A 16,153-nucleotide genomic window follows, 5' to 3' on the forward strand; every position below is an offset into this window, starting at 1 on the left:
CGGTCCCGGGCTTCCGTGAGGCTTGCGGGCTTGGGGAGGCCACAGTGGGGTGGCTGGGGCTCAGCAGGAGGTCTTGTGGTGCACCTCCTGTCCTCCAGGGAGTGGGGGGAGGGACCCTCCCACCCACCACCCTGACCCGGGGCCGCCTCCTTGCACTGAGACAAGACACCTTCCCATCCCCCATCTCGCTTGACCCGCACAGCAGCCCACAGGGCGGGAGTGACACCCCGTCTTCCACAGGTGGAGACTGAGGCTCAGCGGGGTAAGTGTCCTTCCCCACCAGGGGCTCAGTGAGCAGGTGCTGCAGCCAGACGGAGCTGCGTGCTCCTCCCCTGAAACCTCTCCAGGAAAGAGCCCTCAGAATGTGCCCTGACCCATGGGACACGCCGAGATGGATCTGGGCCACCAGAGGAAGCCTAAAACCAAATTTACTGGAGTTTTTTTTGCAAACGGAACAGATTGTGCCCGAGATGGGAGTGTCAGGAAGCCGGTCAGATACTGAAGTGTCTGCTCTCAAGGGAAGACGGTCTCTGTCCACTGTCCCCTCCCTTGCTTCCTCACAACAGGCCTGCAAGGCAGGCAGGGACAGGCTGACGACAACATTTTTCAGATGAGGAAACAGGCCCAGAGAGGATCCAGGGCCAGGACTCGGCGCTCACCCGGTTAGATTCCAGCTCTGGTTGTTGTCTCTTTCCGGGGCCGCTCCCCACCCCTCGAGAGGCCCAGGGACTCGGGGAGGGGACTTAGGTGGGTCACGGCAGCCCCAGCCACCCCATCTGCAACCACAGGAGCCAGAGCCCTGAGGATGTCGTGTTCAGGTGCCTCAAACATCCCTCGATTCCCCCATCACACTCCGTCCCTGTGTCTACAGAGATGTGAAACAGAGCACCCGCGTGTGCCCGTGATGTATATTCCCCTGTGACCACTGAGCTGGGTCTGGGGCCTTCGGGCCACTGCGAGAAGTAAACTGGGTAGATTGGGGATGGGTGGATGGGCAGCTGGGGGGAACAGAGAGGGCACGAAGATTTATCCAGAGCTGAATACACCCCCCTGGGCCTGCCCTCAAGGAGCCACAGTCCAGGAGGAGAGCTACATCCGTAGAGAGCCAGTGGGCTGTCAGAGAGGGGGCCTGGGAGCTCACCGCTGGCTGGGAGGTTGAGGCAGGAAGGCTTCTTGGAGCAGGGGACCAAGGACAGAGCCTGAAAAGACGAGGATAAGTTAACCAGGCAACGAAATTGAGACGGAAGGTAGGAAAGGAGCTGGCAGAGGGCGTGGGGCTGGGGCTGAGAAGAAGGAGAATGGTGTGCGATGGGGTAAAGAGGCCACTCGTGGGCCAGAGCAGAGTGGGGACAGGGAAGGTGGGAGGGGTGGGTAGGGGGAGGAACCACGTGGGCTGCCGAGGGTAGTCAGGGGGGCTCCTGCTGTGGATGCCCCGATAAGGTACACGGACGAGGTCTCGAGGGATAGTGGGGTGGTCGCTGAATGATTTTAAAGGGGTCAGGGCTGGGTCTGTGCCAGTCTGGTTTATTACTGTTTTCCCAGCGCCCGGCCCAGTGCCCGGCATACAGCAGGTGCTCAATAAATGTTTTGGATCAATGCATGATTGCCGCCGGTATACCCTGAGGTAGTGGTTAACTCCAGTCGCGGGGTCTCGGGCCTCAGCTCCCTCGTTTGTAAAACGAGGGTAACAGCCCCTGTGTCTGGGGGTGCCGAAATGGTTGAGGGACGGAGCTCGTGGCAGGACTTTGCTCAGTGCCCTGCATGGGGTCACGCTCCATGACTGGTGCCTTTACGACACGTGTGCAGACGTGCCGTGGGCAAGACAGGGGCAAGGACCGGGTTAGAAGCGGCCGAGTTGTCCAGATGCGAGAGGATGCGCCAATGGCCACGTCCACCAAGGGCTTACGCTGTCCATACATTGTACTCTCATAATCCCGAAAACAAGCTAATGGAGAAGGCATTATGGTCACCCCTGTCTTATTGTCCAGGACACCGAGGCGCAGCGAGGCGACGTGATCCGCCCGAGACCCTGAGGCTGGCGAGCCGTGGACGGAAGCCAGACGCCAGCGCCCAGCCTGTGACCACTGAGCTGGTGACAGAGACTGGTTAGGTGGGAGGTCACTCCATTTCCCGAGCGAGGGACACAGCGGGACGGGCTGGCTCGGGGAGGGAGGACGCGCTGAGTCTGGGGGCAGATGCCCGGGGAGGTCTGGGCTGGGGGTCTGGACGAGGGTGAAGGGAGCTCCTGGGGCAGGTGGGAGGCATGGGGGGGGGGGCGGAGGAGCCCCAGCGCCCGGAGGTGGTGGCTCATAAGAGCGGTGACAGCAGACGTTCTATAGCGTGTGCTCGGTGCCAGACGTTCTCCTAAGCCCTCGTATCACCTTATTTAAATCCTCCCAATGAACCCTGTGAGGGGCACCCTTACCACCCTCGCCTCACGCCCCAGCCGAGAGTGAGACGTCCTAACTGCCCTGGGGCCCAGGGCTGTGACGGACCAGGGCCCCGGGCCCGGGGTGGGGACGCGGGGAGAGGCTCCGAGGGCAGCCCGGGTACGAGCTGACGTGGGGGCATCTGAAGAAGAGAGGAGGAGGGTGCGTGGCCTGCCTCATTGCCCCTTCCGTGTGTGGTTCGGTCGGCTCCCTCCCCCACACCTCTGCCACCCACGGGCCCCCGGCCTTGTCGCTGTGACGGGGCTCTCTCTTGTGGGCAGTGGGAGCCAAGGAAGATGCAAGGGCTGGGAGAGAGGCCGCCGAGGCCTGGAGAGCAGTCAGGGACGATGAGCATGGCTCTGACTGACTGGAGAGGCGTAGACGGGCTGGACAGACGGCACGGGGGAGGGCGGCGGCATGGCTGGGGACGCTGGTGGCTGTTGGGTGTGGCTTGACAGGTGGGGGTGTCAGGTAGGGGCAGATGTTGAGGTCAGTCGGCGGTGGGCAGGTGGAGTTGGAGGTCCCGAGGGCCCCCCAGGGGGAGACAGCTGGTTTCGTGGGTCTGGACCCTGGGGTCTGGTGGGGGGGGGGGGGGCGGTCAGGGGAGCCGATTCCGTCATGAAGCCCTGGGGAGAGTGGGCACCCAGCTGGGAGCGGGCGGAGGGGGTCAGAGAAGGAGACACACTGTCACAGAGGGCGGGTGGCCAGCGAGGTAACCCAGACAGACAGGGAGGGAGTTGGGGGAGGGGGTCCCGTGCCAGGGAGGCTTCGCCAGAGCAGGATCGGGGACTGGGGGGGAGAATGGAGGAGCATTCGGCCAGGGAAGAAGTGTAGACAGCAGGTGTAGACAGGGCTTCGGGGAAGCCAAACGCAAGGGGAGATAGAGGGCAGTAGCTGAAGGGGACCGGAGGATGGTGGGTCGTTCTTAGAAGAGATGACTGAGGGTGTGGCACCGAGGTGGGCTAAGTGGGGGGAGGGGCTCCTGGAGTGGGGGGTGGGGCGGTCCTGAGCTGGACGGAGCTGGGGAACCCTGGCTTGAGGGAGGGAAGGGCATGAGATGGGGTCTATAAAGTCATTTGCAGGCTGAAGGAGGGGAGGTCAAGGGGCCTCTCCTCTCTGCGGTGGAGGAGGGGGGGCTGGGGAGGCAAGGGGGTCCTGAGGTTCGTGTCTCCACAGAAAGCCCTGGAAGAAGGAAGCCTAGGGGATCAGAGAGGGTGGGTGGAGCCGGAAGAGGACCCAGCACAGGCAGCCTCTGGGCTGAGGGGGACCGGGGTCCAAAAACGGCAATGCCCCTTCTCCTCTGGGTGTTCTGAGCGCTGGCCAGGTGCTCGTGTCCCGAGGAGCTGCGGGTCTGTCCTCCAGGGGCTCAGCGGCAGTTTCTCCGGAGGTGTTCCTGCCCTGGTCCTGGGCAGCCTGTCACCAGGGCAGGGGGCAGAGCGGCTCCCAGATGCTTCCCGTGGCCACCAGCCCCCTTCCCCCAGGCGCGGGCTGCACCTCCCTCCTCCCCCACTGGCTGCCAGGCCCCAGCTGGCCGCACAGTCGGGCCTGGGTGCTTACGTGACCCCCCACGTTTCCGAGCTCCCCTCGCCCCCTCCCTGGAGGGCGCGGAGTGGACCAGACTCCCAGGGCAGGCCTCGCGGTGGCCCCCCTCCCCCCACCCATCGGCCCTCCTCCCCAGGTCTCCCCCGCCCCCGCAATCTGACACTTTCAACACCTCGGCGCTCTGATTTCTGAGCCCAGCCAGGACAGGATAAGAGGAAGGTCATCAGAAAGGGTGTGGACGGAGGGACCCGCGCAGGCGGGCAGAAACTGTTGCTTAAACTTAAACGTTCGCTAAGAGGGTCGATCTGATGTTATCACAAAACAAACAAACAAAACAAAACACAGAGTTGCTGAGTTGGCCTCGTAGATAACAGCATCTGCCGCCTAATTTCAAGGGAGGACACGTAGGAGCAAACCAGGTATGAATCAGTAGTTACGCGCACAGAGGTCTGTTGCCTCGTGTCGAATATGACCGACTGGCCACCACCTTAATGCTCAGCAGTAGGGAAAGGTCACGGTCCGGGGACAGAGCGTGACGCAGCCATTGAAAGTGATGTTTACGACGAATTTTTAACGACAGAGGAAATGTTTTCCGTGTAATCTTAAGTGAAAACCAAGATGTAGGGGCGCCTGGGTGGCTCGGTCGGTTGAGCGTCCGATTTCGGCCCAGGCCGTGATCTCGTGGTTGGCGGGTTCGAGGCCCGCGTCGGGCTCTGTGCTGACAGCTCGGAGCCTGGAGCCTGCTTCGGATTCTGGGTCTCCCTCTCTCTCTGCCCCTCCCCTGCTCGTGCTCTGTCTCTCTCTGTCTCAAAAGAATAAAATTAGTTAAAAAAAAAAATAAAGTTATTTGAAATGAAGGCATGGTGTGTATCCTGTCTTTAAGAAGGAGTCCCGTTTCTCTGGAGGATCTGTTTATGTGAATATACGAGATCTTGGAGTGTATTTATATATTTTTCAGCTTGAGGTAAGGAGCTTGGGTCAGTTAGGAATGCGTTTTGACTGCAAATAACAGAAAATCCAGTGACATGGGCGGGGGGGTGGGGAGGGTTGTATTTTTCCCCTGTACCAAGAAGTCCCCCTTCACATCCGGGGCTGGTGTGGCTCCGAGAGGCTGTTGTTAAGACCTGTTTTCACCCTGAAACTATCTCTTTCAAGCCTCTGTCCCCCACACCCTATGGCAGTTCTGGGACTGAGACCAGCCTCTGCACATGGCACTCCCTGGCGGTATGTCTGCGTTCATCATCCGGCTCTGTCTTCCAGGTTCCACTTGGGGACTGGGACCAGGCGGCTCAGAGGGGGCCAGCTCGTGGGGGGCTGTTCATGAGGAAGTGACCTGCCCCAGTCACGCTGCTGCTCAGGGAGCCGGATGAATAAAGACTAAACGGATGGATGGGGGCACAGTTAGAACCCGGCTCTCAGCTCTTTTCCCCGCCCGAGCGGCAAACCACCAAGTCTCAACATCTAGCATGGCCTGTCAGTCCCTGGAAGCCCTGGCCCTGCCGACCCGCTTAGCCTCACGTCTCACCACTGAACTGCTGTGGCTCACACGCCCACCACGCCGGGTTTACTCTGTGCCTTCGCATATGCTGTTCCCTCTGCCTGGGATGCCTTTCTTTGCTGCTGCTGCCGCCGCCGCCACGCCCTTTGGTCTAACTTCTGTTCACCCTTTTAGAGTCAGCCCAGCATCATCTCTTTCTGGAAGCCTCCCTGACCTCCTGGCTGGGCTAGGGGTGCCGCTTCTGACACCCCAGAGTACTCTGTGCTTACCGAACTTACCACACTTCAACGTTTATGTTCATGTTCTGACCGCCCCCCCTCCCTGCCCCCCAGCCGCTCCCTCCTGGCCCGTGAGCCCCTCAAGGGAGGACATATCTGATTCACCTCAGCATCCAGCCCTGGCCTCAGAAGGGGCACGTTTGAGCAGGAAGTCAGGGGACCTGGCTGTGTACCCCTGGTCCTGAGGACAGCCTGGACCAAGGCGTCCCCGGGTCCCATCCAAAATGTTGGGCCACATCGGGTCACTTCTGAGGATGTGGTCATTTACTAGAGGGGCGGGGCTGGCACGGGACCGCCTGTACTGGGTGCCCCAGACATGGGGGGAGGGTCATGGCCAGCGCCTTTGGTCAGCACCCCCACTACTTACAGTGTCTGGTGGTGGGGAATAGGGGTGGGTGCGAAGCAGAGGGGTTAGAGACCTACGTTCTGGGGCCCCAGCACACCAGACCCCGCCAAAGAGGCTGGCCTGGCATCCCCCCACGACAGGGGGGGTGGCCCTCAGCGGTTATCAAAGGCCAGCAGGGATGCCTCCCTCAGATGATGGCTGGGAGGGGGAAGGGGTCTCCCTGGTGACACGCTGGGCCATCCGTCAGCCTTGAGCACAATGGGGTCATTAACCCCTGACCCTGGGCCCTTCTTAGCCACTTCCTCTGGAGGGCTCTCCCCACCAGAAGAAGAAGGGAGGGGGGGATTGCTCTTAAGCCTCCGTCTTCAATGAGAGGCCCAGGGGCCCCTTGGCTGGTCTCGGGAGTCGCAGCCTTGCAGATTCTTCCAAAGCTCAAGGTCCCGATTCTCTAGCTCCCATCCTCTGCAGCTGCTTCGGGGATCTGGTCGTGGCTCCCACCCTCGGTCAGCCGCAGGAGCAGTGTGTACGGGGCGGGACAGAGAGGGACCCTGAGAGCGACAGAAGAGACACAGGCCTCCTGAGAGAGACACTTGAGCTCAGAGACGGCTCTTTGCCATTTGCATACTATATTCAAAGGGACCTTCCAGACCAGTCCCACTTGCGAAAAAGTCAACGCAAGGACCCTAAATAAAACAGTAGCGGAACAAACCCAGCAATGAATCAAAAGGATACATACATCATGACCGATCGAGGTTTACCCCAGAAATGCAAAGGCGGTTCAACATTCAAAAGATCTATTAATGGCATCCATCACGTTCATAAATTAAGGGAGAGAAGTCATATGATCCTCTCGGCACTGGCGATAAATTTCAACATCTGCTTATGATAAACATGTTTTAGCCAACTGGGGATCGAAAGGAACTTCCTTCAGTTGATAAAGATTATTGACAAAACCCAGCACAAATACGGTTCTTTACGGGACAGTAGACAAAATCCCTTAAAATCCAGGGCAAGGCAATTTTGCCTGCATCCATGCGTCTATTTAATATTGTAACCGAGGTCCTAGATAGGGCAATAAGAGAGTAAAAAAAATAATAATAAAACAAAACAACAAGGTGTAAGGATTGGAAAGCATCATTTGCGGATGCTAGGATTGTGGACATAGAAAACCCCAAATAATCTACAGGCGAATTATTAGAACCACGAATGAAATGTAACAGATATATAGAATATTCCAATATCCAATCAATAGGAATATACTATTGGATTGGATATTGATTGGATATTGATATTGATTGGATATTGGAATATTCTATATATTCCATATATTCTATATGTACTGACTTGTACACTTTAAAATGATTACTTTTATGGGGCGCCTGCGTGGCTCAGTCGGTGAAGCGTCCGACTTCAGCTCAGGTCACATGATCTCACGGTCCGTGGGTTCGAGCCCTGTGTTGGGCACTGTGCTGGCAGCTTGGAGCCTGGAGCCTGCTTTGCATTCTGCGTCTCCCTCTCTCTCTCTCTCCCCCTCCCCTGCTCGCACTCTGTCTCTGTCTCTCAAAAAGGAATAAACATTAAGAAAAAAAATAATAAAATAAAATGATTACTTTTATATTGTGTAAATTAGATCTCAATAAAGAGCAGTCACGTTTCTAAGCATGAGAGCAGAGTGTAATTTTTAAAATCCTCCATTTGCAATAATAACAAAACTTAAATCTGACAAAATACCTACAGAGAAAAGCACAAAACGTTACTCAGGTACAGCCCGCCTGGAAAACACTTCGGCAGTTTCTGAAAAAGCGAAACACACACTTAGCGTTTGACCCAGAGACCGCGCATCTAGGCCCTTGTTATAGAGAAAGAAAACTAATATCCACATGAAAATACCTACACAATTACGCGCGGCGGCTTTATTTGTAATAGTCAAAAATAAGAAAGAGGGGCTCCTGGCTGGCTCGGTCTATAGAGCAGGTGACTCTTGATCTTGGGGTGGCAAGTTCGAGCCCCACGTTGGGCATAGAACTCACTAAAAAAAAAAAAAAAAAAGAAAAATCTAAATGTATCTAAATGCCCTTCAGTGAGTGAATGGTTAAAAAAATTAGTGTATCCAGACCGTGGACTATCATTTGCCAATAGAAAAGAAACTAACGATTGACAGGATTGACAGACGCAACTACCTGGATGGAGCTCGAGGGAATTATGCAAAAAGAAAAAAGCCTATCTTGAAAGATTTCATGCTAAGTTCTCAACATGACAAAAGGAGAGAGAGGGAGAATGGGAGAATTGGTTAGTGGTTGGAGGGGTTGGGGAGGAGAGAGGGAAGGGAGATGGTAACTGGTGGGACAGCTCTGTGTCTGGCTCGTGGTGGCGATTACACGAGTCCACACAAGGGAGGAAACTGCATGGAACCACACACGCACGCACACGCTCATGTGCGCACGCTCACGAATGCAGGTAAAACGAATGGAATCTGAACGAGGTCTGTGGGTGGGGCCAATGTCAGTTTCCCAGTTTGGATAAAGTACCAGAGTGTCGTGAGATGTGTCACCACTGGGGGAAGCCGGGTGAGGGGTACCCAGGAACTCTCTATACTGTTTTTGCAACTTCCTGTCAATCTAGAACTATTTGAAAACAAAAAGTAAGACCAAAAAAAAAAAAAAAATCAAAAACACTATTAGAAGACTTTAAAGGAGACCCTAGAGACTTGCTTGAAAGTAAGGAAAGCTGGGAAGGGAGAAGGGGCAGGAAGGGACAGGGTTATGGCTGAACAGAGAGCGGTCACGAAGGGTAATGGGTAGAAAGTTCTCTGTTACCCTCCTCTCTGTCTTTTTGTACACCTGACATTTTTCTTAATAAAAAGTAAAAGAGGGATGCCTGGGTGGCTCAGTTAAGCGTCCGACTTCAGCTCACGTCATGATCTCACCGTTTGTGCGTTCGAGGCCCGCGTGGGGCTCTGTGCTGACAGCTCGGAGTCTGGAACCTGCTTCAGATTCTGTGTCTCCCTCTCTCTCTGCCCCTCCCCCGCTCGCGCTCTGTCTCTCTCTATCTCTCAAAAACAAATAAACGTCAATTTTTTTTTTTTCCAGTAAAAGAAAGAACTCTAAGTCTTCCCAGATCAATGTCTAGATTCAATTCAGTCCTGATCAAACCCCCACAGGGTTTCGGTGGAGCTTGTCAAGCAGATTCTAAAAGCACCAAGAGTAGCTGAGACACTCTCACGGAAGAAGAGGTAGGGCGCTTACCCTGCAAACATCAAGGCTTATTATAAAGCTATAGCGATCAGGCCAGCTGGAACAGAGCTGGACCGTTCGGCGGATGAGGCGAGACAGAGAGACTGACACGCAGGCGGGGGCCGTGGCCGATCAGAGGGGAAGGGGGAACAGACACGTTCACATCTGTGTCACATGTCACCCTCACTGCGTTCCTGTGGGGCTGGATCTCTCCTAAGCATCCCAAGGTCCCATTGCACACTTGGCGGAGGCTCGGAGGAGGCCAGTGGTGCCCGAGGTCTTCTGGCTCTGGTCCTAGGCTCTTTCCAAAGTGGGGGTCCTCCCAGGGGGTCCCTGCCCTGTGTCTGAACCAAGGGCCCCCGCCCTCCCGAACCTACTGATTCATAATCTCTGGGGATGTCCCCGCATCCACACGACTGCTAACTTCCCACTTGAGCCCGAGACCTCATGAACTAGAGAAAGGGAAAGGCAAGGATGGGTGGGGGGTGGCGGTGCGAACGCAAGAGCGCGCACAGCCAGTCACACTGAGGCCCGCGGGGCTCGCTGCCAGGGGTGGGGAACAATCAGGCACTGTCCCTCTCCTTCCACCCCCTTAGGCTTTCATCACTGACCTAACTCTGGGGCAGAGCACTAGCAGTGTGTGTGTGTGGGGGGGGAAGGTCAGGGGGTCAGCCCGCTGCATGCCAGCCGAGCCAGGAATAGAGCCGGTTTGGGGACGGCTGGGGGGGACTCAGGGCCCCACGGGAGCCCACAGCCCACTACCGGAGGACGCCACTGAGAAGAGAGGAGGGCAGGGAGGTCCACGGCTCCATCCATGCCGCTAAGGGGCTTCTGGAAGGATGCAAATGCCTTCCGAGCAATGCTAATTCTCCTCCTCGGCCACTGCTGGCCTAGCGGGAGGGACGTTCCTGTCCCCAGGAGGATCCGGCGATCTGGCCTCCACAGACCCATCGCCCCCAGGCTGACCCACTGGGCGAGTGGCCCCCTTCTGCCTTGCATCGTAGCTTCCGGTCTGTGGGTCTGCCGTGCAGTTCCTGGGCCCTGCTCCCCCACTTTGCTCAGATTAGGGGAGGGGAGATTCCCCTCACCCCCACCGACCTGCTGCAGTAGCCAGTGGGGTCCAGCCACCTACAGATCTGACTGTTCTGCTCTTCTGCTAGGCACCTGCGACTGCCAGGGCAGATGGAGTCTGGGGCCCCGATTCTGAGGGTTTTGAGCCCTCCGCTGTCTCTGGCCCCCTCCCCAGCCTCCGAGCGGTGGTCTCGATGATACAGTCATTCATTCATTCAATAGATGTGCATTAAATGTTGTACGTGCCGGGCACTGTGCTAAGTGTTGGCGAAAGGCGTGACTAGGACAGGCCAGGCTCCTGCCAGCGGGCAACTTGTAGTCCTGGGGAGATGAGTGGGGGTGTTCAGAGAGACCAGCCAAGGGCTGCGCTTGGGCTGGCGAGCAGGGAGGGCTTGCCTGAGGTCGTAACCTGTGAGTAGAGACACGGACGAAGTGACGGGGGTGAGTGTACCCGGGGAAGAATGCTCCAGACAGAGGGAGCTGTAAGGGCAAAGGCCCTGAGGTGGAAACATTCCAACACGTTCAAGGAACAGCAAAAGGCGCTGGAACAGGATGCGGACAGAGAGGAAAGCTGGGCCATGTGCCAGAGAAGCAGCCAGGCCCAGATCTGGGAGAAGACCGCGTGTGTTGGAAAGATAGCGGAGGGGTTCGAGCAGGGGTTCGAGCAGTGGTCCTCGAGCCCACGGAGACCAGGGCTCAGAGAGGTCAAGTGAGGTGTCCAGGGTCACATGGCCACCACTGAGCCAATGGTCTGTCCAGCCCCCCTCACCAGCTCCCTACAAATCTACAATCACGCCCCTTCCCACTGGGCTCCCCTTTTGATTCGGGGCCTCGCTCAATGCCCCGAAGTCGGAGGTGTTACCCTCCTTGTGCAGCTGAGGAGGCTGAGTTCGGAGAGGCCAGGTCACCTGTCCACACCCACATAGCCCGATCCCAGAGCCGCTCCGGGTCAGACGCATCTGGCTTCAAACCCCGGCCTTACCCGCGATGGCCTGAGAGGTGTCTAACCCTTCAGAGCCTTGTCCGGGAAACCAGGGGTGGCAATAACATTGGCTCTGACCCCCGCTGACCTCACTGACAGATTCCTGCGCTCCGCTCTACCCCTTCCAGCCACGCTGGCCCTTTCTGTTCCTCGAAGATGTCCGCTCACATCTGCCACAGGAACATCCTGACCCCTCGGCTCCCTCTCGGGCGTCTTCCGGCCACCTCCGAGGACTGTAGTGACCTTACCTGGGCTAACGTACGGGGACTGTTTGGCACAGGGCCCGACGCAAAGGCCCAATGAGTGTCAGCTGCCAGGACTACTGTTATGTTCGATTCTCCAACCCACGCTCCAAATCTCTGTGCTCTGCTCAACTGAACCAAACTTCATCCCCTCACCCCCGGTTTCTTGGCCTCCACGGGGGTCTTTGAAGCCAGCGGTCGGTGAGGCGTCAGGCCTTGTGCTGGGGCCACAGCGGCGCTGAGGGGCGGGCACCTTGGTCACAGCCCGGCGTAATGACGGGTCTCACTCAGGGCCCACAGGGGTACAGAGACTCCTGGTCTCCCCAGCCAGACCAGAGCCCGGCGGCGGGTGGTGGCAGGGACTGGATTGGAGAGGTGGGGACTCCCGCTAGGGCCCTGGCGCCCCAGGAGGTGTTTTTTCCCCATGGCCACTGGGTGGGCAGCACTTCTCCAGGAATATGGGGGCAAGAGAGGCGCTTTTCCTAAGCGTTGGGAACACAGGACGGGAATCTTGGAGGGGACCCAGGCCCAGAGAGGAGTTGGGACTTTCCCAGGGTCACACAGCATTCAGGGGCAGGGCCTGGCCAGGTGAGGGGGTCACCCGCCTGCCTGGAGGAAGCAGAGGGAAGGAAAAGGAGGAGGAGGAAGCTGGGAGGGTGAGAGTGAGGGCCAGCCCGGACTCAGTCCCCGGTGGGGGGGGGGGGGGGGGGGGCGGTGGATGTTTATACCCCAATCGACTCACAGAACCCTATCCATCCTTGAGTAGGTGCTCAAAGCTCCCCCCCCCCCAACCCCGATGCCCTGTTGACCCCCTCTCACCCAGGCCTCAGGCGGAGGTGGTGGTTTGCACTGTATTCCCACCTGGACTTGCATGGCTGTCACTGTCCCCACTGACTGCCTCCCCCGCCACACTGGACTGTGCCTTGTACCCCGGCTGCTGCCTGCAAGCATCCGTGTGCCCTCTGCCTGTGGTCACCCTATCCCTCTTCTCAGCCTGGGTAGCACCAGCTCCTCCTTCAGGACTCAGCTGAGATGCCCCCTTCCTCCAGGAAGCCTTCTCTAGCCTTCAGCCTGACTAGGAGCCCCCTTCTCTGGGGACACATAACGCCCTGGGACTCCTCCTGGATGGTGACACCTCTGGAACACGGTTTGTTGGTGGACTTATCAGCTCCTCCTACCCCCCCATCTCCCCCCCCCCCCACCCCCGACTGTGCACAGACAATGTACATCCTGAGCCTGTGACCAGGTGGTCCTCCAAACTGCAGTAGGCTTCGAAGTCATGGGCGGAGCTTTGCCGAAGCGTAGCCTCCAAGACCCGCCTTCCCTCAGAGACTCTGATTGAATAGGTCTGAGACCGGGGCCCTGGAATCTGCACGGAAGACACTTCCCGGATGAGGCCGGAGCATCCTAAGGCCCTTTAGTGTGCCCTTGGCTCTGCCTGCTGAGGCAGTTGGGCAAAATCATTGCAATGAGGCACAATAAAAACCCCTGACATCTGAGTCACTTGCGAGGTACATGCACACCGCCTTCTCCTTTTATTTATTTAGTTTTTAATAATTCTTTTGAGCTTATTTATTTTGAGCGAGAGGGAATGAGTGGGGGAGGGGCAGAGAGAAGGGGACAGAGGATCCAAAGCGGGTTCTGTGCCCACAGCAGAGAGCCTGACCGCAGGGCTCCAACTCATGAACCAGAGCCGAAATGGACTGAGCCACCCACGCACGCCCCCCACCCCCTGCCCTGCTTCTTTTTTTTTTTAATTTTTTTTTTAATGTTTATTTATTTTTGAGACAGAGAGAGACAGAGCGTGAATAGGGGAGGGGGCAGAGAGAGAGGGAGACACAGAATCCTAAACAGGCTCCAGGCTCTGAGCTGTCAGCACAGAGCCCGATGCGGGGCTCGAACTCACGGACTACGAGATCATGATCTGAGCCAAAGTCGGACGCTTAACCGAACTGAGCCACCCAGGTGCCCCCGGCCCTGCTTCTTTTAATCTTCATCTTTTTAACTACTCTCTTGGGAGGGATCATCATCCCCAATTCTACAGACACCCGAGGCTCAGAGGCAAAGGGTGGGACTGGCCAGGATCCCCCTCCCCCGCCCCCCCCCCCCCCCCCCCCCCCCCCCAAAAAGCACGGCTGAGCTCAGATCGGAGCTGGGACCATCGTCGGGTGGGAGTCGGCAGTCTAATGATCAAACCTCTGGGTTTGGAGGTTGCTCCGAACGTGCTCGTTTTTGCTAAAGACCAAAATTCCAAACTTCAGGACCTACAACTTGCTGTGATGATCCCAGCCCCGTGGAGGAAGCTCGGGGCCACTGCCACTGTTCAGGTTCAGGTTCAGGCCCTCGTCATGGCCTTCTCTCCGCCAATCCGCATCCTCTCCTCAGGGCCCAGAAAAATGCCCCATCTCAGAAAAGGTCACAGCCATTTCTAGGGCATTTCATCCGCAGCCGGGTACCACGCCCGGCTCTGTGGGAGATGCGGGCAACCCCCTCCCCTCCCCCCCTTTACTGCACTTTGTAGATACCCGCGTCTCTTACAAATCCAAGGTCAATGGCAGTTGAGCGAGTCTGTCGGCGCCATTTTTCCAACAGCATTGGCTGACTTCGTGTCTCTGGGTCACGTGTTGGCAATTCTCACAATATTTCAGAATTTTTGATTATTATTATATTTTTTGCAGTGAACTGTCATGAAGGATGATGTCTCAGTGAAAGCTCGGATAATGGTCGGCATTTTTTTTTTTTTTTAGCAATAACGTATGTTTTAATTACGGTATTTACTTTGCTTTTTCAGATGTATGCTATTGCACTTACTAGACTACACTGCCGTGTAAAACATAACTTATTTTTTTAAGGTATCTATTTTTTGTTTTGTTTTTTATTTTATATTTTGAGAGAAACAGAGAGACGGACCATGAGCAGGGGAGAGGCAGAGAGATGGAGACAGAATCGGAAGCAGACTCCAGGCTCTGAGCTGTCAGCCCAGAGCCTGACGCTCGAACCCACCCACCCACCCACCCCACCGTGAGATCGTGACCTGAGCCGAAGTCAGACGCTTCACCGACTGAGCCACGCAGGCGCCCCCCATAACTTGAAAATTTTTTTTAATTTAATTTATTTTTTAAATGTACATCCAAGTTAGTTAGCATCTAGTGCAACAATGATTTCAGGAGTAGATTCCTTAATGCCCTTTAATGCCCAGTTAGCCCATTCCCCCCTCCCACAACCCTTCCAGGGACCCTCTGTTTGTTTTCCATATTTAAGAGTCTTATGTTTTGTCCCCCTCCCTGTTTTTATGTTATTTTTGCTTCCCTTCCCTTACGTTCATCTGTTTACGTTCATCTGTTTTGCCTCTTAAAGTCCTCATAGGAGTGAAGGCATATAAACATAACTTTTATAGGCACTAGGAAATCAGAAAGTTCATTTGACCTGCCTTATTGCTGTATTTGCTTTGTTGTGGTCCAGAATTGAGCCTGCAATATCTCCGAGTTATGCCTGTGAAGAGGACAAGATCTGCCCCCAGGGGCTTTCCGTCTGGCTGGGAAGACAAGAGGTGCTTACTTTGGTGATGGAACAAGTTACTTGAACTTTGTTTCCCCTTCAAATTCATGGTCCCAACCTTACTCCCTTACTGGAACAGGTTTCCCTGCTGCGTGGGCTGACCCAGGAGGCCCCCCTCACTGATAAAGTGGTTCATAGTATTTTCACACTGCTAGGCATTACAGAGCAATCCGATTTTCTTTTTCTTGTTTGTCACGGTAATACCACCCATCGATGGATTCCTAGCATCCTCTGGCAGGTGGGAATGCCAAGGATTATAACGTTGGTACAGAAAAGGAAATCAGGGAGAGGCAGTTTGCAATTTATCAAGATATGAGCCCTGAAGCCCCAATTTTAAAGGAGGAAAAACTTCCTCAGACAAAGCACCAGCACGATCTGAAGCCAGCTCGGTGCTGAGAGGAGAGAGCCCAGAGTGGGGCTCAAACTCACAAACTGAGAGATCACGAACTGACCCAAAGTCAGACGCTTAACCCACTGAGCCACCCAGGTGCTCCTGAAGGCTGTTGCTTTTAAAAAAAAATGGGGGGCACCTGGGTGGCTCAGTGCGTTAAGCGTCCGACTTCGGCTCAGGTCATGATCTCGCGGTCCGTGAGTTCGAGCCCCGCGTCGGTCTCTGTGCTGACAGCTCAGAGCCTGGAGCCTGCTTCCGATTCTGTGTCTCCCTCTCCCTCTGCCCCTCCCCTGCTCACGCTCCGACTCCCTCTGTCTTCCAATAACAAATAAACGTTAAAAAATTTTAAAAAAATTTTTTTAATGTTTTATTTATTTTTGAGAGAGACGCAGTGGGGGAGGGCAGAGAGAGAGGGAGTCACAGAATCCAAAGCAGGCTCCAGGCTCTGAACTGTCGGCACGGAGCCTGATACAGGGCTCGAACTCACAGTGAGATCGGGACTGGAGTCAGACACTTAACTGACTGAGCCACCCAGGCGCCCCATGGGGCTGCTGCTGCTTTTTAAAACTAAAATCCTGGCCTG

The sequence above is a fragment of the Panthera pardus genome, unplaced genomic scaffold, assembly GCF_024362965.1.
Source record: "Panthera pardus isolate Hobbes unplaced genomic scaffold, ASM2436296v1 HiC_scaffold_6, whole genome shotgun sequence".
Taxonomy (NCBI): Eukaryota; Metazoa; Chordata; class Mammalia; order Carnivora; family Felidae; genus Panthera; species Panthera pardus.